Genomic DNA, 21,318 nt, shown 5'->3' on the forward strand with positions numbered 1-21,318 from the left:
TAAAGTTAAAGGGACCCCTGACCGTTGGGTCCAGTCGTGGCCGACTCTGGGGTTGCGGTGCTCATCTCGCTTTATTGGCCAAGGGAGCCGGCGTACAGCTTCCGGGTCATGTGGCCAGCATGACTAAGCCGCTTCTGGCAAACCAGAGCAGCGCACAGAAACACCGTTTACCTTCCTGCCAGAGCGGTGCCTATTTAACTACTTGCACTTTATGGCATGCTTTCAAACTGCTAGGTTGGCAGGAGTAGGGACCGAGCAACGGGAGCTCACCCGGTGGCGGGGATTCGAATCGCTGACCTTCCAATTGGCAAGTCCTAGGCTCTGTGGTTTAACCCACAGCACCACCAGCGTCCCATAGGTGGGCCTGATAAAGCAGAGGTTTCTTGGGACAAGGCAATTTGTTTATCCTCCAGCAGCACAATCCTATATGTGTCAGAAAAAAGTCTCATTGAGTTTCAGTCCACAGTATCCCCTTTCCCCACAATATGCAAGATTTTCTAAACCTTTGTCACATCCCCACTTTGCTTTTTTGCATTCCTACTGAACTTAAATGTCCCAAAGATTGTAACCAAAGCTGTTCCTTTTGAATCAGGGCCGGCCCACCCATGAGGCAAGTTGAGGTGACTGCCTCAGACAGCTGGATCCACAGGGGCAGCAGAGCCTGATGTAACTCTTTATTCTGTCCTTGTTCCTGATATAGATCTTCATTCACCCCTTCTTCCCTGGTGGGGAGGAAGGCGCCATTTTGTGGTTGGCCTCAGGTGCCAAAATGTCTTGGGCCGGCCCCAGTTTTGATTGTCCTTTTCTGGTAGTGGCTTTCTAGGGCAGGGGTCAGCAATCTTTTTCACCAGGGGGCTGGTCCACTGTCCCTCAGACCTTGTGGGGGGCCGGACTATATTTTTTTTTGGGGGGGTGAATGAATTCCTATGCCCCACAAATAACCCAGAGATGCATTTTAAATAAAAGCACACATTCTACTCATGTAAAACATGCTGATTCCTGGACCGTCCGCGGGCCAGATTTAGAAGGCGATTGGGCCGGATCCGGCCCCTGGGCCTTAGTTTGCCTACCCATGTTCTAGGGTCTTGGGCAGAGATGCTTCCCATCACCTGCTTTTTTAGTTTCCTAGCCCGCCCTCCAACCAAGACAAGATTGGTAATGACACTAGCTTCTCTTTTGAAAAGAGGGCTGTAAAAGACTGAAGTGGAGGAGGGACCCAGCGAAACAGCAGCTATATGCCATGATGGTTAAGAAAAGAGACCCTCATACTCCCAGGCAATAAAATGTTGCTTTTTAAGAAAAGAAAAGAAAGAAAGCCATAGAAAAGAGTATGGGGTTGGGGAAGCCATCCCCCTAAGGTTAACAAAAAAACAACTCTTCTGTTCTAATTGAAGGAAGAACCTTCAAAGAGACCAGGAAAGTTAGCAACTGAAGTACATAGCAAATGGAAGGCAGCCATTAGAGGAACCTCTCTTGCTGATAAGTAGTTCCGTCTTTTGAAGTCATGTGCTCAATTGTTTGGCTTTGCGTTTCTACGAAAGGGGTTCAAGTAGAGAAGCAGAGGAAAAGAAAAACAGGATCAAACATTTTGTGCAAGCCAGTGACCACTTGACTTAAATATCACTTTGGCTTTTTATGCGAGTATACAACCTTTGTACACGGAGCCCTCCATTCCTGGCATCGGCAGATAGATAAATAAAGGCTTCTACACAGAAATACACACAATGGCTGCATTTTGTAGAGCAGGGGCAGCCAATGGGGTGCTTTCAAGATGCTGCTGGGCTATACAGCTGCCATCATCCCTGTTCATGTTGGCTGGGAAGGGTGGTTGTAGACCGGCAACAACTGGAGGGCATGAGATTGGCTACCCCTGTTGTAGAGAGATTTCCCTCTTCCCAAGCACAAAGATTGGCCCACTAGAGGCGGCAGCTAACCCAGGGGATGCATCTGATGCTCTCATCCTGTGCCACAGCATCTATCCCTGTGTGATCTTTTGCAAGCTTTTATGGATGTAATGCAGGTATAGGCAAACTCAGCCCTCCAGATGCCTTGGGACTGCAACTCCCATCATCCCTGACCACTGGTCCTTTTAGCTAGGGATGATGGGAGTTGTAGTCCCAAAGCATCTGGAGGGTCAAGTTTGCCTATGCCTGTTGTAATGGGATCTTCTCCTCTACATCTGTTTGTTGAATAACATTATAAAGGCTGATTTGTGCCCAGAGACAGCGTTAACATGGCATCTATATAAATCAAGTGCAGAGACCAGTGTAGAGGGTTGGTACATTCACTGCTAGCCACAGTTTACAGGGTTTGGCCCTACAGTAGCCACATAGACCAAGCAAGCAACATCACTGTTCCAAAGAGAAGGCGCCATTGCTGACCCACAATTTCAGGAGGGCAATTGCCCTCCATGTTCAGGGCCACCTGCAAGTATTCCTCAGAAAAACCTCTCTCTGTGTTCAACTCATTAACTCCACACGCTAAGGTCCATTTAAATATAACCATGATGTCTCTATCTGCTAGGCCAGCATGTCAATACACAAATTCTTTTGTATCATCATCATATAACTGTTTGATCTGCATTGGCAACATTGATTTATTTAGTTTTATCCTGTTTTACTAAAGCAGTGCTCAAGGAAGCTAACAACGTTCAGAAATACAATTACAATTACAAATATAAGAAGCCAAAAACCAGAAGCATCATAGCAAATAATTAAAATGAGTAAGCTCACCTGGGCAAGAGTTGTATCCATTGTAAATCCTAATCAGAGTAGGCCCATTGAAGTTAAGGAGCATGAGCAACATGGGTTCACTTATTTCAATGGGTCTACTCTGAGTAGGAGTTAGGTGGATACAACATAAAACTGTGTTCACCTGGTGGAGGAAGTTAAAGAGAGAGAAAGCCAATGAACTTCCTGTGAAAGAGAGTTACACTTGGAAAGGCCCTTTTACTCATTCCTAGTAACCTAACTGGGCAGGATACAGACAAGGGTCAGCATAGCCATTGTAACATACCATGAAACTGTTATAGTTACTGTAAAGTATCATGGAAGTAGTCACAACAAATACAGTGCTCCTAAAACGCAGTGCTCATTTTCAGCCAAGTCTCGAACAGAACCGAGGCAAGAGCTTTGAACTTTGGTCTCCATTTCACCCCCAAATCTCCTTGCTCATCTCCCTCCCCGCAAAAACCAAACTTTAAAAAGAATAATATGTCCCCGAGAGTTCTCCAGAATCTAAATCTGAAGCAAAAAGACTCCCGCTTATTACAATATGTCTGAAGGAGGGAGAAGTAAAAAGTTAAGACAAGGTGATAAGATAAGAGGAAAGAGTTTTCACAGCCTTCTCTCTCCCGTTTGGTGGAAAAGCGAAAGGCTTTAACATTTTTGCCAATGAGGCATGCAGACGTACGCCCTCCTGAATGCTTCAAACACAGGCATATAGGCAATCTTTTAGTCCTGCAGCTTGAATAAGCTGAGTCAAAAAGTACTCACAATGTCTTTCCCTGGGCAGGCCATTGGGAACGTATGGTGGACGATGGCTCCTTTCAGATACTGTAAGGATACACTTGGCTCTTTGCATATTCTGGGAGGACAGCCACGTAGTTCCCCGAGTTTATGATACTTCTGTTTGGTGCCTCCTCAACAAGGTGAGGGGGGAGTGACACAGTGATAGTCACCTGCTCACTTGTCACTTCCCTGGGGCAGGTGTGGGAATAGGTCACACCTGTGACCTCTTGGCATCGTAGTGCCTTCTGGAGAGGGAAAGGAGGGGGTGGAAAGCAGCTAACTCAAGCCCCACACTTGGGACTTTTAAACAGGTGTCTATTGGTAAAAGCCAATCTGTTAAATTTGTATCTCACTTTCTTTTTTTTAATCCTCCAGGGAGGATTTTATGAACCCACAGGGCCACATCTCAATAAAAATCGACACTGAAGCAATGTTTGATGGAGAATTCCGAACTTTGTTTTGAAGAATTGGGGCTTTGTGCAAATGAGTGGTGCTTTGCTCCATGTCGAGTTTCGTTCCACTTTTAGTTTGTCTACTTTCTAAATTGCTCTACACAAGGAAATTTACAAGCTGAAGAAACAGCAAAATAAGACGGCAAAGATCACACGCAGGGGTACTAATTAAAAAAAATTAAACTAATTAAAAAAAAATAGCATGGTGAATTGTCAGTTCCGTTGCTACCCCCAATAGTGACCTCATTTCCTGTCACAGTGTTTCCTGAGTCTCAGACAAAAGCGAGCGTTTAATGTGTGAAGTAGGAGTTGGAATCTAGCACAGTGATTGGTTAATTTCGTTGTGACCACCTCTGATGGCAGCTTCATTTCTTTTCCCAGTGATTTTCTTGAGTCAAAATGAGAATACAGTGGTACCTCGGGTTACATACGCTTCAGTTTACAGACTCCGCTAACCCAGAAATAGTGCTTCAGGTTAAGAACTTTGCTTCAGGATGAGAACAGAAATCGTGCTCCGGTGGCGCAGCAGCAGCAGGAGGCCCCGTTAGCTAAAGTGGTGCTTCCGGTTAAGAACAGTTTCAGGTTAAGGATGGGCCTCCGGAACGAATTAAGTACTTAACCTGAGGCACCACTGTACCCCTAAACATTTTTTTAAGAAAAAAAGCACTGGTTCTGACATGTCGTCCCTTTCTGAATATTTGGGCAGATGAGAAGAAGAAGAAGAAGAAGAAGAAGAAGAAGAAGAAGAAGAAGAAGAAGAAGAAGAAGAAGAACTACAACAACAACAACAACAACAACAACAACAACAACAACAACAACAACAACAACAACAACAACAACAACATGACTACCCCCAAGAGTGGAGGACCTGTGGTCCTCTAGATTAGGCACCCCAAACTTGACCCTCCAGCTGTTTTTGGACTACAATTCCCATCATCCCTGACCACTGGTCCTGTTAGCTAGGGATGATGGGAGTTGTAGTCCCAAAACAGCTGGAGGGCTGAGTTTACCTATGCCTGCTCTAGATGTTGTGGGTGTGGCCCCCAAATAGTGAGGAAAAGTGACTTACATTAGTCACTGACATGGTGATGTCCAATCCTGGCATCCAATGAAACATGGGAGTGTTCAGTGTATAGAAGAGGCTGAGACAACAGGAACAGGAACTGAGCAGAAAGATCAGTCTCTCAAGCATCATGCATTTTTTGAGGGAATATTTGCTGAGACCTTGTCATAGGTGCCACAAGAGGCAATGATAGGCACACTGGTGCCCGTGGGCACAGGGTTGACAACCCTTATAATAAAATACAAATAAATTATCTGAGCCACAATGATGGCTGTGCTTTGCCTGAAATAATAGCCGTAACCTTTGAGAACTTCTCAAATTATGAATCCCCCGCCCCCTCTAATTCTAATGTTCATTCTTTTTGGGTCTTGCTTTAATAAAGAGCTTAAGCATTGAAAATTGCACGTTGCTGTTAGCTGTAGGGAAGGTATTAGGATGTATTTTAACAGATTAAGGAGTGCAAGTGGAACCCGGCAAAGGCATCACTCAGCCCGATTAGGGAGAGGTTCTGCCATCCAGGACAGGAAAGTCATGCTTCGCTAGCCTTTTGGAACTCTTTGAGGATAGCGCTGCCAGAGCTGGCTGCACGGCGGACGTTATAGTCAGACGGGTTCAGCAAGCTCTTGACAATGCTTTGCTCGGGAGATTAAGTGCGAAAGTTGAAGAGGTGGCAGAGCCAGGGAGAATTTGGCTCATTAAGTCGAGAGGTGGTTATCAGGCCAGGACGATTAATAACTATAAAGTTTTTACAGGCCATCTTTAGGTGGTGGGAAGTAACATGCATGTACGGTCAAACCTCTGTTGTCAAACGTAATCCATTCCAGAAGCCTGTTTGGCTTCTGAAACATTTTACAACCAAGGCACAGCTTCCGATTGGTTGCAAGAGCTTCCTGCACTCAAGCAGAAGCCATGTGGCATGTTTGGCTTCTGAAAAATGTTAGAAACCCGGAGCATTTACTTCCGGGTTTTTGGCGTTCAGGAGCCAAAACTTTCCAAATAGGAGCCGTTCGGGAACCAAGGTTTGACTGTATTAAAAGGGTAAAGGGACCCCTGACCATTAGGTCCAGTCATGACTGACTCTGGGGTTGCGGTGCTCATCTCGCTTTCCTGGCCGAGGGAGCTTCAGTGTACAGCTTCCGGGTCATGTGGCCAGCATGACTAAGCCGCTTCTGGCGAACCAGAGCAGCACATGGAAACGCTGTTTACCTTCCTGCTGGAGCGGTACCTATTGATCTACTTGCACTGTGTGCTTTCGAACTGCTAGGTTGGCAGGATTGACTGTATTATATCCTACTAAACCTCATCTGAATGATTGACTTAGAACCTTATTCCATATTTACTCAGAAGTAAGCCTGATTGATTTCAATGGGCTTTACTCCCAAGTAAACAGGGTTGGGATTGCAGCCTTACTCCCCGGCATTAATTTGTGCCATTTTATGCCACACTTTCTCCAGCTTTGTGTAATCTCCCTGCAGTCAAAACAGCCCGGGTTGCCATATGTCCTCTTTTTCCAGGACATGTCCTCTTTTTCATGGAGAGCGTTGTCATAGCGACCCATAGTTTAACATAGATGTTGGCAAAGGTGTCCTGTTTTTTACTCTTCAAAGTATGGCAATCCCACATCCTGAAATGCAAAACCATAGGGTGTTCTGAAAGGTTGAAAGATTGCAGATTTTGGCTGAGTGATATAAGAAACATTTTGATGGTAAGAGCAATTCGACTATAGAGGCTGGAGAACTGTTTGTTGCGAGCTATTTTATCTCTGCACCAATGAAAGGTTTGACTATGATGCCCCTCAAGGGATTCTGGGATGTGTGATTTTTCTTGTGCCCAGTGCTTTTTCTTTGATAAAAATAATAAAGGTTCCAGAACTTGTATCTTGATACAAGTGCTGTGAGTGCCATCACAAAATGGCTGCCATGGACAAGAAACAAGAGGCGACTGTTTTCTGTACTGGTGAATACTGTCACAAAAAAGCATTGTTTGTGTTATTATGACACAACATCACTCATCTACAAACTAGAATTACACCTGGTGATCTTAAAACAGGGGTCAGCAAACTTTTTCAGCAGGGGGCAGGTTCGTCCACTGTCCCTCAGACTTTGTGGGGGGCCAGACTATTTTTTTTGGGGGGGGGAAGAATTCCTATGCCCCACAAATAACCAGAGATGTATTTTAAATAAAAGCAGACATTCTACTCATGTAAAAACACCAGACAGGCCCCACAAATAACCCAGAGATGCATTTTAAATAAAAGCACACATTATATTCATGTAAAAACACTAGGCACGCCCCACAGATAAGCCAGAGATGCATTTTAAATAAAAGGACACATTCTACTCATGTAAAAACACACTGATTCCCGGACAATCCGCGGGCCAGATTTAGAAGGCGATTGGGCTGGATCTGGCCCCCGGGCATTAGTTTGCCTACCCATGTATTAGAATAATCGGGGATTGACTTGATAGGAATGTATTTTATAAATTCTCTCATAATATTACACTCCCCTGAATGGCAAACCCATTTACTGGAATGAATCACTATCAAATTTTGCCTAAATTAAAATTTAGAGTCTTTTTTTGGGGGGGGGGGCAGAAGCAAAAATAACAATTAAGAAATTATTTATCTGCTTTCTGTTTTAACAGATGTAATAAGATGTAATAAGATGTATAATAAGATGTAATAAGATGTAATAAGATGTATAAAATCTTATTTATACTGGGTGATATTAAATAAACAATGAGTGATACGCAGTTTTAGTCATACTCCGAGTAGGTCCATTGAAATCAATGGGTTTCAGTCAATTTCAAGGGCTGTGAGGATGACTCATGTTGCCTATCACCCACTGTTTATTTAATATTGCACTGTTATGTGATGGTAACATTTATATACTGTATGTTGCCTTTCTATGTGTATGAGAGTATGATCTATCTATCATCTATCTATCTATCCATCTATCTATCATCTATCTATATCTATCTATCTATCTATCTATCTATCTATCTATCTATCTATCATCTATCTATCTATCTATCATCTATCTATCTATCTATCTATCTATCTATCTATCTATATCTATCTATCTATCTATCATCTATCTATCTATCTATCTAAAAATAAATAAAATTGGCTGAGGCAAAAATTGGAGTGTCCTGCCGAGGTAAGCTGCCATTGCAATTTTAAAGGAAGCAAGAAGTGTTCCAGATTTTTCCGGAGGGACAGGACATCCTGACCTGCTCCATGTCAAATTGGCAACTTGCCTTAAGCACCGCCCTTTAGATCTCTTTCTGTTTGGAAAACCTGCCACACCTTTGTATGACACAGGACATTCTGTTCAGAAGCCTTTGTGGTGTGCTGTTAATGCTTGCATTATATCCTAGAGGAGCATGAGTCAATCAATAATTAAAGCACAGAGTATTAAGTTGTTGACATGGCAACATGCTCATCACACTGTCTTTCTCTTCTCAGGCTTACCTGCTGCTTCGTCTAAATCAGGGATGGGGAACTTGTGGCCCACCAGATAATGCTGTCCGGACTACATATCCTATCATCCATGGACATTGGCCATGCATTGGAGATACAGTCCACAGAGTCTGGTAGAGTCTGGAAGGCCACAGTAGCTTCCTCACCTCCTGATTCCCACTGGAAGAATGCCACAAGCTGAAGCAGGATATCAGATGAGCATCACTACTGCGAATAGGCCGAGAAATGGTCATGGAGAACCTCAGCAGTTGAGGGTCATGGTCTACATTACAGATTTAAACTGGTTTAACGGCCATTTATTCTCCCCCAGGGAGCTGTGGAGAAAAGGCAGCTTTTAAGTAACAGCTAAACAAAATAAAGACCTGCCTAAAATTGCCAATCCAGTATCGGATGGCAAATTTAATAGAATCATAGAACTGTGGAGTTAGAAGGGACCCCAAGAGGTATCTAGTCCAACCCCCTGCAATGCAGGAATCTCAACTAGATAATACATGACAGATGGCCATCCAACCAGTCTTAAAACACTTTCCTGAATATTGCAAGGCAGTTCTCCGGCCAAATAATGTGTACAAAATGCATATACTGAGGTCAAGTTATTCATAAAATGCATATACTTGTCAAAATAACATACAAAAATGCATTACGTTTGGGAAAAGTGCTCTGCATATGCATATATGAGGTAAAATTGCCTACGACCATCTGTATGGTGGGAGAATTTGGCTGTTGAATTTCATGAGCGCTTGTTTTTGTATGAAAATTGCAAATGGTTGCGGAAATGTGGCAAACTGAACTTAAAGTTGGAGAGGTGATCAATGAGAGAAACCGGAATTGAGATTCACCCTCCCCTGCTTACGTTAAGTAAGCCCAGTGGGTGTTTCTCCCAGGTACTGGATATAGGAATGCAGCCTACAGCCCTGAAAATTCAGGTCATCCCCAGAGACACCTGGCGATCCTGCACATAAGGCCTCTCTTTCGATTCCAGCTTCCTTCTCCAAATAATAGCAGCCTTGCGATTTTGTGCAACAGTGGGAAAGATTCCCCTTGCATGCTGGGGTTCTTGCCACGGTGTTCCAAGTGCTGCAAGCTCGTTCTTAAGATAATTCTGTGGGAGCTTTAGTGGCCTCCAAGCAAGGGACAAGCCCAGTCCAGCAGATGCATTTTTATAAGGTTGCTTCAACTCGCTGTTTGTGCAACCTTTGTGTGCAGCATCTTATTATTCCTGATGGTTATCTCTCTGCCTGATAGGCACAATAGCTTGGAGGTGCCATTGATGATATTTTTTTCCAGGCCTTTGATGTGCCAGCGCTCCCTTGGCCACGTTTCTTAGCTAAGGAGGAAGGTAAAATCTTTGCAGACTGGGAAAGTGGAATTGGCTGGTGGTTGGTGCATTGGTATTATCTAAGAGCTAGTTCCTGCAGATGACAAGGTGAGATTGTTTTGTACGCTTCCAACTATTGCAGGTGGGAGATCACAGGTTTGGCAACATCGTCAAAAACAAACCATCTGCATAGAAAAGTAGCACATCAAGGAGACAGGCTGGAACCTAACCATTTCCCTGATGTACTATCTTTCTATATGCAGGGGATATTTTTCTGTGAACCCAAGGTGCTTTTCTGTAGCTTTCATCTAGTCATATTCATTTGTTCTGTTCCTGGAATGTATTTGTTGTTGTTTAGGCATTTAGTCGTGTCCGACTCTTCATGACCCCATGGACCAGAGCACGCCAGGCACTCCTGGTATGTTAAAACCGCTTGTGAAAGGGACCAGGCGGGATTCCTGCCAGGTCGGCAGATGAGAGACAACACAAGAAATATAATTAATATGCTAGAATACCTGTCTGTTAGGATTGACAAACAAGCTATAATGGTGTTTGTAGATGCCGAGAAGGCATTCGATAACGTGATATGGAACTTTATGTTGAAGAACTTAGAACACATGGATGTGGGTAACGATTTCTTTAATGGGGTAAAAGCAATATACACAGAACAGAAGGCCAAATTGATCATAAACAATATGGTGACGGAGGAGATAAGGATACAGAAGGGAACAAGACAAGGATGTCCGCTTTCTCCGTTACTATTTATAACTGTGTTAGAAGTCCTTATGAACTCAATAAGACAAAACGATAATATAAAAGGAGTATCAGTAGGACAGAATGTTTATAAGACCAAAGCCTTCGCCGACGACTTAGTAATAATGACAGAAGAATCAGCAACGGCAATAGGGGAAATATTAAAGGAAATAGAACAATTTGGAGAAGTGGCAGGCTTTAAATTAAACAAGACAAAAACAAAAATGATAGGAAAAAACGTGGACCCAAAGATAATTGAAACAATCCAACAACAATCGCAGATAGAGATGGTCAAAAAAGTCAAATATCTCGGCATCTGGTTAACACCTAAAAACATAGACTTATTTAAAAATAATTATGAGCCGATGTGGAAGGAAATAAAGAAAGATTTAGAGAAATGGGGAGGGCTAAAATTGTCACTCTGGGGAAGGATTAATGTAATCAAGATGAATGTCTTATCAAGGTTGATGTTTCTATTCCAGACCATCCCTATAATCAAAGGGAGTCGAATCTTTAAGGAATGGCAAAGGATAGTCTCAAGATTCATATGGCAGGGCAAAAAACCCAGAATTCAGTTTAAATTACTGACAGACGTAAAGGAAAGAGGGGGCTTTGCTCTGCCGGATCTGAAACTGTACTATGAGGCATCATGCCTATGTTGGATAAAAGAATGGGTAAAATTGGTGAATACGGAGCTGCTCGACTTAGAGGGCTTCGATAATAGATTCGGCTGGCACGCGTACTTATGGAAGAACAAAAGGAAAGAACACAAGGGGTTTGCGAATCACATTTTTAGAAGGCCGCTAATCGAAGTTTGGGAAAGATATCAAAATCTGTTAGAGCCGAAAACACCACATTGGCTTTCACCTCTCGAAGTAATGAGTACAAAAACCATTAATATGAGAAGCAATTGGGCAACTTATGATCAGCTACTAACTAAGGTTGAAGGGAAATGGAAGCTAAAACCGTATGAGCAAACAAAGGAACATGTTTACGATTGGCTACATCACCATCAGGTGAATCAGATGTTTAGTAGAGATATCAAAGAAAGAGGCTATGCAGATAAAGACTCAAAATTCCAGACAGAAATAATAAACAATAAAGTGAAAATTATATCTAAGATATATAGGATGTTGTTGGACTGGAATTTAGGCGATGAGGAAGTCAAATCGGTGATGATCCATTGGTCAAGGGATATAGGTCATAGTATACAGTTTGAGGATTGGGAGAAACTTTGGAGGGAGGGGGTAAACTTTACGGCGCGTACTTCGATAAGGGAAAACGTCATGAAGATGTTTTATAGGTGGTACTTGACACCCATGAAATTATCAAAAATGTATAAGGTGGATAATAAGTGCTGGAGATGTAAAGACATAGAGGGCTCCTTCTACCATATGTGGTGGGAGTGCAGAAGGGTGAAACAATTTTGGGAGAAAGTACACACTGAATTGAAGAAGATATTAAAGTACACGTTCATAAAGAAACCAGAAATCTTTCTTCTAGGGATATTAGGACAAGAGATAAAAAAGGAAGATCGCAGATTGGTATACTATGCGGTTACGGCAGCAAGGGTAGTATTAGCCCAGAAGTGGAAACTACGGGAAACCCCAACGGTGGAGGAGTGGAGATCTAAATTGTCGGATTACGCAGAGTTGGATAGATTAACAGGAAAAGTTAGATACATAAGAGACCAAGTGTTCACCAAAGATTGGGAAAAGTATGTAGATTATCTGGAATGTATTAGTGAAGGGCAAATAACGCTAAAGGGATTTAGAGACGCACTGTGAAAGACTAAGAGTTATTGTGCAAAGCAAACAGGAATTAGGAATCGGTATAATGACAATATAAGTAATGAAACGTGTAATTTTATTTATTGCTTCGAATGATTTACGGACAGGCCGAAGGAAGCCCCGTAAGAGATGACTATGTTATGGATGATATGGAAATGATAATTGCTGTTTATTATTTTTAATTTTTCTTTTCTGTGTATTTTCTTTGTATTTGTGTGTTACCTTGTGTTCTTTTTGGAAATAACTAATAAAAAAGAGAAAGGAAAAAAAAAAACCGCTTGTGAAGGCGGATGAAGGCTGCAGCACATAAGAATCTACCAGTCGTCGTGATACTCTGTTGTTGTTTAGTCGTTTAGTCGTGTCCGACTCTTCGTGACCCCATGGACCAGAGCACGCCAGGCACTCCTGTCTTCCACTGCCTCCTGCAGTTTCGTCAAACTCATGTTAGTAGCTTTGAGAACTCTGTCCAACCACCTCGTCCTCTGCCATCCCCTTCTCCTTGTCCCCTCAATCTTTCCCAACATCAGGGTCTTTTCCAGGGAGTCTTCTCTTCTCATGAGGTGGCCAAAGTATTGGAGCCTCAGCTTCAGGATCTGTCATTCCAGTGAGCACTCAAGGCTGATTTCCTTAAGAATGGATTGTTTTGATCTTCTTGCAGTCCATGGAATGTATAGCCTGCCTTTCAATGACCAGATTTCTCTGCTGAGAGCTTGTGGTTATGGATGCTACACTCTCATCCCAGTTACATATGTTCCAAAGATGGAGCAGGCTTTGTTGCTCTGGAAGGCAGGGCTAGAACTAATAGGTGGGAATTTTAGGGAAACAGATTTTGGCTGAATATTAGGAGGACCTTCATAATGGTAAGGCAGAGCTGGGCCCAGGAGCCAAATGTAACTCCTTGGATCCAGGCCTTGGGACTCTGTATCTGTGTCAGGAGTGGGTCAGCAATAAATCACATGGAGTAAGGGAAGTTAACTCTTTATTAGAAGAAACAGGGCTGCTCAGTAGTGCTAGGTCTAGTGAGCCCAGCAACTCTTCTCATTAGGTCTTGCTCCTATGATAGGGTTGCCATATTCCAAGAAGTAAAATTCCGGACACAAGAGTTGTTAAGCTTTTTGAGGGGGATTACACACACTCCGCCCGAAAAAAGCACTTCCTGCTTCCGGACATAGGGCAACCCTACGAAGTTGCAGAAGAACCCTGCCATCCCGCAGCTCCCTTAGTTTTCTTCTCCACCCTAGAAGAGTTTTGAGTGGCAAAAATGAAGCTTTTCATGACATGGAGTGCAGCGTCACCACCTGGTAACTCCTGAAGCTCAAGCTGCTGATAAAAGGGCAGTTCCAGGTTTTTTTAAAAAAGTAAAGGTCATTGGAAAGTGATTTCATAGAAACATAGAATTGTAGAGTTAGAAAGGTCCCAAGGGTCATCTAGTCGGAATCTTGGCCACAGCAGTCTCTGGGTGGGCTTGAACCACCAACCTTCTGGTTAACAGCCAAACGCCCTGACCTATCACATCACTATTTGTCCATCTAGCCCAGCCTTCCTTAACCCGTTTCCCTCCAGATGTAGTTGGACCACCACTCTCATCACCCCAATCACTGGCCATGCTACCTGGGGCTGACAGGACTTTGGAGTCCAACAAAATCTGGAGAGCACCAGGTTGGGGAAGACTGATCTAGCCCAATCCTGACTCCCCCAACTGGCAGCAGCTCTCTAGAGCCTCACAAAAAGGTCTTCCCGCCATCTGCTACCTGAGCCTCTTAGGATCCGGGAACTTCCACGTGGAAAACATGTAAACCCCCCACCCTCCAATTGCTATCCGGTATTGTAATGCTGATTCGAAATGCAGGTCATTGCATTTTAACCATTTTTTTTTTACTGGTTTCTTTTTATTACTTCGTATTTAACAATGGTGCTTTTAAAAAGCTGCCTTGAATCCCAACTCGGGAGAGAGGTAGGAAATAAATACATCAAATAAATAAATGCACAGATAAATGGCAACCTCTGTTCACTTCCTCCCAGATAACACCAGCTCCCCTCTGCTTTCATTCCCTCGCTAGCCTCCCACCCACAACCCAAGACTTCTCCCAAATTCATGCCCTCCTTTCATCATGAAGGCCTTCTCCAAGCCCCTGAATCCCCAACCACTCCACCACCAGTTATCCATAAAGTCACAATTAAAGATGGAGGAGGAATTTTGTACATTGTTTGCGCTTCCCAAAACAAAATGCAGGTAGCTTTTGAAAAAGGCACTTCCTCCTCAGTTTTTTGTGCCCTGAAATGCTAGCCATTTTTCCCCCTCAAGGTCTGAAAAACAAATAAATCGCCAACCGTCGTGCAAATGCGGCAAACTTACAGGTAATTTAAAAATGGGGGAAAAAGAGAAACCGCCATGTATAGATTTTAATGTCTTATTCGTTTTAACAATTTGCACAACTGCTTAACTACAATAGTCTCTCAGCAGTTTACAAAGATGCAGTAAAATAAAAATCAGTTGAAACTACAAAATCAAGCTTCTGGAATGCCTTCTGGATTTATTTTTTTTAAAAGGTCTTCGGTAGGTGCCGGAAGTTCAGAAGGGAGGGGGGCTGTTTGGCCTCAAGTGGAGGAGAGTTCCACAGACTCAGACCGACAATCCTGAAGGCGCACAGGTGATGGTGCATCTAAACTATGCACCTGAGCCATGGGGGACCACTAACAGTGATCCTCCCCTTCAAGACCTTTGTGACTGGGCAGGGATATAAGGGATCAGGTGATCTTTGAGGTATCCTGAACCCAAACTGTTAAGCGCCATGTAGATTAATACAATAAACCTTCATCCTGGCTTGGGACCGTATGGGCAGCCAGTGCAAACTTTTAAGCACTGGAATTATGTGACGGCGATAGTCTGTTCCCATCCACAGTTTAGCTGCTTCATTTTGCACTGGCCTCTGGAGCAGGGCCAAAAGTAAAGTAAAGGGACCCCTGACCATTAAGTCCAGTCGTGGCTGACTCTGGGGTTGTGGCGCTCATCTCGCTTTATTAGCCGAGGGAGCCAGCGTACAGCTTCTGGGTCATGTGGCCAGCATGACTAAGCCGCTTCTGGCGAACCAGAGCAGTGCATGGAAACGCCATTTACCTTCCCGCCGGAGCGGTACCTATTTATCTACTTGCACTTTGACATGCTTTTGAACTGCTAGGTGGGCAGGAGCTGGGACCGAGCAATGGGAGCTCACCCCGTCACGGGGATTCGAACCACTGACCTTCTGATCGGCAAGTCCTAGGCTCTGTGGTTTAACCCACAGCGCCACCCGTGTCCCTCATAGGGGCAAAAGTAGTGCATTGCAATAATCAAGTCTTGAGGCTACCAAAGCAGGCGTCACTGCATATCAGATGCATCTATTGCTAGTCACAGGCTCTTGCCCTCCTCTACCCCACAACAAGAAACAAACCTGAATCCATCATGCTCCTTCCTTGAGAGCTGCCTCTCAAAGATAGATAGATAATTCATTACGGTCAAAGACCAGCTCACCTGCCTCTCATATACCGTAAGTGAGCCCATTGCCTCCTCGAACAGCAAGCTTCCGAAATGTATGCCTCCCAGTTTCACTTGGAAGCAGATAATTAACTTATCCTACTTTTGACCTCCCCACTGAAACTTTCCCACCCGGTAATTAAAGCCTTCCCTCCCTCTCCCACATTCAATTTATTAATCGCCAGAAATCAAAGTATTAATCCTTTGAATGGCACTAATCAAATGATGAATGACTTGGAACACAGATTAAATATGCTACACTGATTAATCCAAACCCTGCCTCTGGCTTTTCCATTGCTGCTGCAGGTACTTGAACTGCATTCGCAGGAAAAAGAAACATTAGCAGGAAAGAAGATAGCTGCTTTGTGCAAAGCAAATTCACATTGTGGCACTTAAGTTAGCAAGATGCTCCCATAGAGGTCTAGTGGTATGCCTGGCCAAAGAACTTTGAAAAGATTATTATCTTCAAAGCACGCATTTCTTTAACAACACATTTCAAATTCATTACCCCAGTTCATTTGTTTTATCCATCTCATGAAGCTGGCTGTGGAATCTGTCACCCTCTGTATGCTGTTGGATTTCAGCTCTTAACCACTGAGCATGCTTGCTGTGGTTGGTGGGAAGTGGAGTCCAACAATATCTGGAAGGCCACGACTTCCCTATTATCTATAGCCTGTGAAAGGAGAGGCCATGATCAATATGTCAGAACGTAACCACATGACGGCACCCTTTCCATCTGGCTAGTCTACCCATCCTATTCCATCAGGCTCCTTCCTCACCATCATTCAGCTTTGAGAGCAGTACATGTGAAAAGGATCTAGGAGTCTTGGTTGACCACAAACTTGACATGAGCCAACAGTGTGACGCGGCAGCTAAAAAAGCCAATGAAATTCTGGGCTGCATCAATAGGAGTATAGCATCTAGATCAAGGGAAGTAATAGTGCCACTGTATTCTGCTCTGGTCAGACCTCACCTGGAGTACTGTGTCCACTTCTGGGCACCACAGTTCAAGAAGGACACTAGCAAACTGGAACGTGTCCAGAGGAGGGCAACCAAAATGGTCAAAGGCCTGGAAACGATGCCTTATGAGGAATGGCTAAGGGAGCTGGGCATGTTTAGCCTGGAGAAGAGGAGGTTAAGGAGTGATATGATAGCCATGTTCAAATATATAAAAGGATGTCACATAGAGGAGGGAGAAAGGTTGTTTTCTGCTGCTCCAGAGAAGCGGACACGGAGCAATGGATCCAAACTACAAGAAAGAAGATTCCACCTAAACATTAGGAAGAACTTCCTGACAGTAAGAGCTGTTCGACAGTGGAATTTGCTGCCAAGGAGTGTGGTGGAGTCTCCTTCTTTGGAGGTCTTTAAGCAGAAGCTTGACAACCATATGTCAGGAGTGCTCTGATGGTGTTTCCTGCTTGGCAGGGGGTTGGACTCGATCGCCCTTGTGGTCTCTTCCAACTCTATGATTCTATGATTTGCTGAAAGACCAGAAACATTTGACTCCTGCTCTCACTGAAATCTTCCAATTCCATAGAATCATTACAATGACTTGTAACTAAGAAATAGTGCCTGGATTTTCCTTCCTTCTCCTCTCTCATAACCTTTTCCCTTTTGAGGCATGTATTTTAGACTGTACAGTGGTACCTCAGGTTAAGCACTTAATTTGTTCCGGAGGTCCATTCTTAACCTGAAACTGTTCTTAACCTGAGGTACCACTTTAGCTAATGGGGCCGCCTGCTGCCGCTGTGCTGCTGGAGCACAATTTCTGTTCTCATCCTGAAGCAAAGTTCTTAACCTGAAGCACTATTTCTGGATTAGCGGAGTCTGTAACCTGAAGCGTATGTAACCTGAGGTACCACTGTATACCTTAAAGCAGGAATAACTATTGAAACCATTTGAGTTTGTGTTGTAAGCAAACTTTGGGCTAATTTCAAAAAGTGAAAATCTGGGCACAACAGTTGTTGAGCTTTTAAAAAATAAATTATTATTTTGAGCTATTTTTAATGAAATTCGCCAAATTCTACACTTCCAATTTTGCCAAAATCTACATATGGGCTGCCATATGGATATATGCATAATCCTACATATATGCATTTTAAAGTGCTTTCCTGTATAATCCTATGCTCTACTCTGAAGTATGCCCTAATGATGCACATTATACTTTACTCTCTGTTAAGTGTGTATAGTATGACAGCCTTAATTATCATTTTGGAATCATAGGGACATAGGAAGTGGAGGTCAGATTCCCAGCCATACATTTAAAGCACTATGATAGCTCTCGAAAAGTCATGGCTTCCCCAAAAAGGATTCTGGGAGCTGTGGTTTGTGAAGGGTGCTGGGAGTTGTCAGGAGGCCCCTATTCCTCTCCTAGAGCTACAGTTCTAAAATTTGACAGTTATTCCCTCTTCATGGGGAACTCAGGGAATCGTTACTGGAATTGCCTGTAAGATGTTTTTGTTTTGTTTTCTTTCTACCTTGTTTGCTGCCCTTGGCTCCTTTGGGAGGAAAGGCAGACCATGCATTTAATCAAATGATGAGAGCCAACGTGGTGTGAGAGCCAACGTGGTGTAGTGGTTAAGAGAGGTAGATCCGTAATCTGGTGAATTGGGTTCGATTCCCTGCTTCTCCACATGCAGCTGCTGGGTGACCTTGGGCCAGTCACACTTCTCTGAAGTCTCTCAGCCCCACTCACCTCACAGAGTGTTTGTTGTGGGGGAGGAAGGGAAAGGAGAATGTTAGCCGTTTTGAGACTCCTTAGGGTAGTAATAAAGCGGGATATCAAATCCAAACTCTTCAAACTCTTCTTAATAAATAAAGTAAATAAATAATACAATAAATGAATGATCAATAAAAACTAGATAAAAGCTTTGTGCAAGCAAAACAGGAGGAATGCTCAGTAAACAAGTTGTTTAAAGGAACCTGAAATATACTTAGAGTCGAGTGTGAATTTCATGCTCTTTATTCAGCTTGTAGTAGCAATGAATGGAACTTGCCCCAAAACGTCTAGCTATATATACATTATTTACACAATGGGCCCCGCTTGATTGGCTAATTCTGGGCTGCTCCTGCAGGCCAATCAGGCTGCTGATTCACTCCATCCAGGAGCCTGATTGGCTGCTCCTGCAGGCCAATCAGGTCGCTGATTCACTACCACCTGGAGCTGGATTGGGTGGCTCCTGCGGACCAATCAGACTCGTGCGTTCTGGATCCTATTGATCTAGGATTCAGCTCAGTACATAACAGAACCCTTAGGTATTCCTCATACGAGGAACACAAGTATTTTTCTCATTTTATTATTTTACTCATAATGTAGACTTAAGCTGATACTCATGGCTGTTAAATGGGTGGTAGTAGTACTGAGCATTTTGGTTGAACCCAGCCGGGTACACATGCAGTGATGAGATAAACCACACTCCCAATGAAGAACCCAAAATGTTACCAAAGAACTCTCGCGTTTCCCAGAGCACATTTTCTAAAACTCGCTGCTCTGAAGAAGTGGGAAACTTATCTAGAACTTTGGTTTCTCAAGTCTTCTTTGGTATTCCATCTGTTCAGCATTTAAAAACTTGCCTGAAGTTGAAAATGTAATTAAGGACTCTTGATATCGTATTTCTAGTGACATCCTTAGCCATTGATCATTCCAGCCAAGACAAGGGCTGAGAGAGTAAGCATAAAAGCACATCATTCTCTGACTCCAATAATGTGTCACCCAGGGAGATGTTTTACCCAATCATGCAGATGGGTAATAATTTCCACAAATTTCTTTAGGCAATTAACCTTTCCCTTTCCTTTTTTAAGGTGGTGGTAAGGTAGAGCTTATGAAATAATGTAGCACTTATTCACAAACTAATGTTTAACTTTCTGGCGTTCTGTTATCAATACCTCACTAATACCCTGCTGTCTGCCCTATAGTCCTCAACTTCGGTAATGAAAATTAAAAACAAACACGTTGCGATGTTATGAAAAGTGATACACTTCTCAGCATTTCTGAGAATGCCTCACCGAGGCATATGAGGTGGGCTTCTCCAGTGATAAATTATTTTGGGTCCCAAGCTGTCAGCATCAACTTTGCATTAGCAAAACCCTTGATATTTGGAGATGTCCGTGTATTTTTAAATTATATTCCCATAGCATGGGGATTAACAGCAAGACAACAAAATCGGACTTCTATTTTGGTCTTCCTACGGGGATCAGGTTAGCCATAGTGAGATCAGGATGTTGGACACGATTTGCGTGATCCAGCTTACAGCTCCAAAATGGGAGCAGAGCACCAGTCCAAGCAGGAAGGAAAACCACATCAATGTTAACATCTCACTTAGCTGCGGCAGAGACCTAAGTTGTCCCTCAATGAGCCTCTGCAGGAGTGATTTTCCATGAAGAAGTCTTTAAATTGCTACATCCTCTTCTGCACTGACTCGTTGCCACAGCAGAAAGGACTCTCTCCCTCTCTCTCAGCTGCCCTCAAATGGAAGCAAACATACATGATGCTGAAAGGAAACCTGGGAAATGTATCAGCCAAGCATCACTTTCCTTTCCACTAATCCGGAAAGCTTGTGTTCAGAAGCTCCTTCTCGATGAGTTTAGCACAGCAGCCAGAAGAAGTCCACTCTGAACCTTGGCGTGGTCTTGAATTTGCCCAACTGGGTTAACTATTTACTCCTTCTTCAGGTGTGATCCTAACTAAAGCCAAAAAATAAATAAATGTTAAGGCTCTTTCCTACATCCTTTTTTCATTTTTAGCCCAGGGGGTGAAATTCTCTAAGGTGTTATTAACACAAAAGCAGATCCCCACCATAAATTTGGAGCACAGAATTTGTTAGGGATCCAGCACAGGTTTGTTAGGGATCCAGGGACTTGTAGGTCTGAAAACTCAACTTTTCTGGGTTCCTGCCAATGGAGGCATGGCAGTGATTAACATGGCTCATCCCCTCATCCAAATTAGAAATAAACTCTAAAAATATAATGAGTTAAGAAGGGGGGGGCAAGCAGGTTGGGTAGAGTTTAGTAATGTCTTGTTTTTACTTCAGTATGGTGGATCTTTTACAAAACGAGAGGGAAATCAACATTTTGGATAATTGTGCAAGTCAGAAAGGAATGTTCTTTAGTATACATTGATTAAAGGAAATAAAACACAATTTCCTAATCGGGACCTATTAGGGAACAGCTGGCTAAATCTCAATGCATCGTGGATAAATTATTGCCAAATGTTCTGAAACAAATTCACATCTTACCATTCCAAAGCTTTTCCAGCCTGAAAGTTATATTGGTCGATTACCTGTGATCACCAATTTGTACTTTGATTAGGACACTGCCTAAGACGATCTGCCTGCCCTCTTGTAATCAGTAACCGGTTCACCGGACAGTAATTGAGTCTAAACCTTAAGATGTCGTCTGCATGGTTCAAGCGCTGAGCCTCGCTCACAGATACTTTTC

The 21,318-nt window shown here is 43.3% G+C and overlaps 1 long non-coding RNA gene across 1 annotated transcript; it reads left to right on the forward strand.

Annotated features, from left to right (window-relative positions):
• The first annotated feature begins 6,807 nt into the window (after window positions 1-6,807).
• On the forward strand, window positions 6,808-8,791 carry LOC310831531. The gene is made up of 2 exons (XR_014557894.1): window positions 6,808-6,980; window positions 8,493-8,791. It is a non-coding gene; the product is annotated as an uncharacterized lncRNA (long non-coding RNA).
• Window positions 8,792-21,318: the final 12,527 nt, after the last annotated feature.

The sequence above is a fragment of the Podarcis gaigeae genome, assembly GCF_964106915.1.
Source record: "Podarcis gaigeae genome assembly, chromosome: 14".
Taxonomy (NCBI): domain Eukaryota; kingdom Metazoa; phylum Chordata; class Lepidosauria; order Squamata; family Lacertidae; genus Podarcis; species Podarcis gaigeae.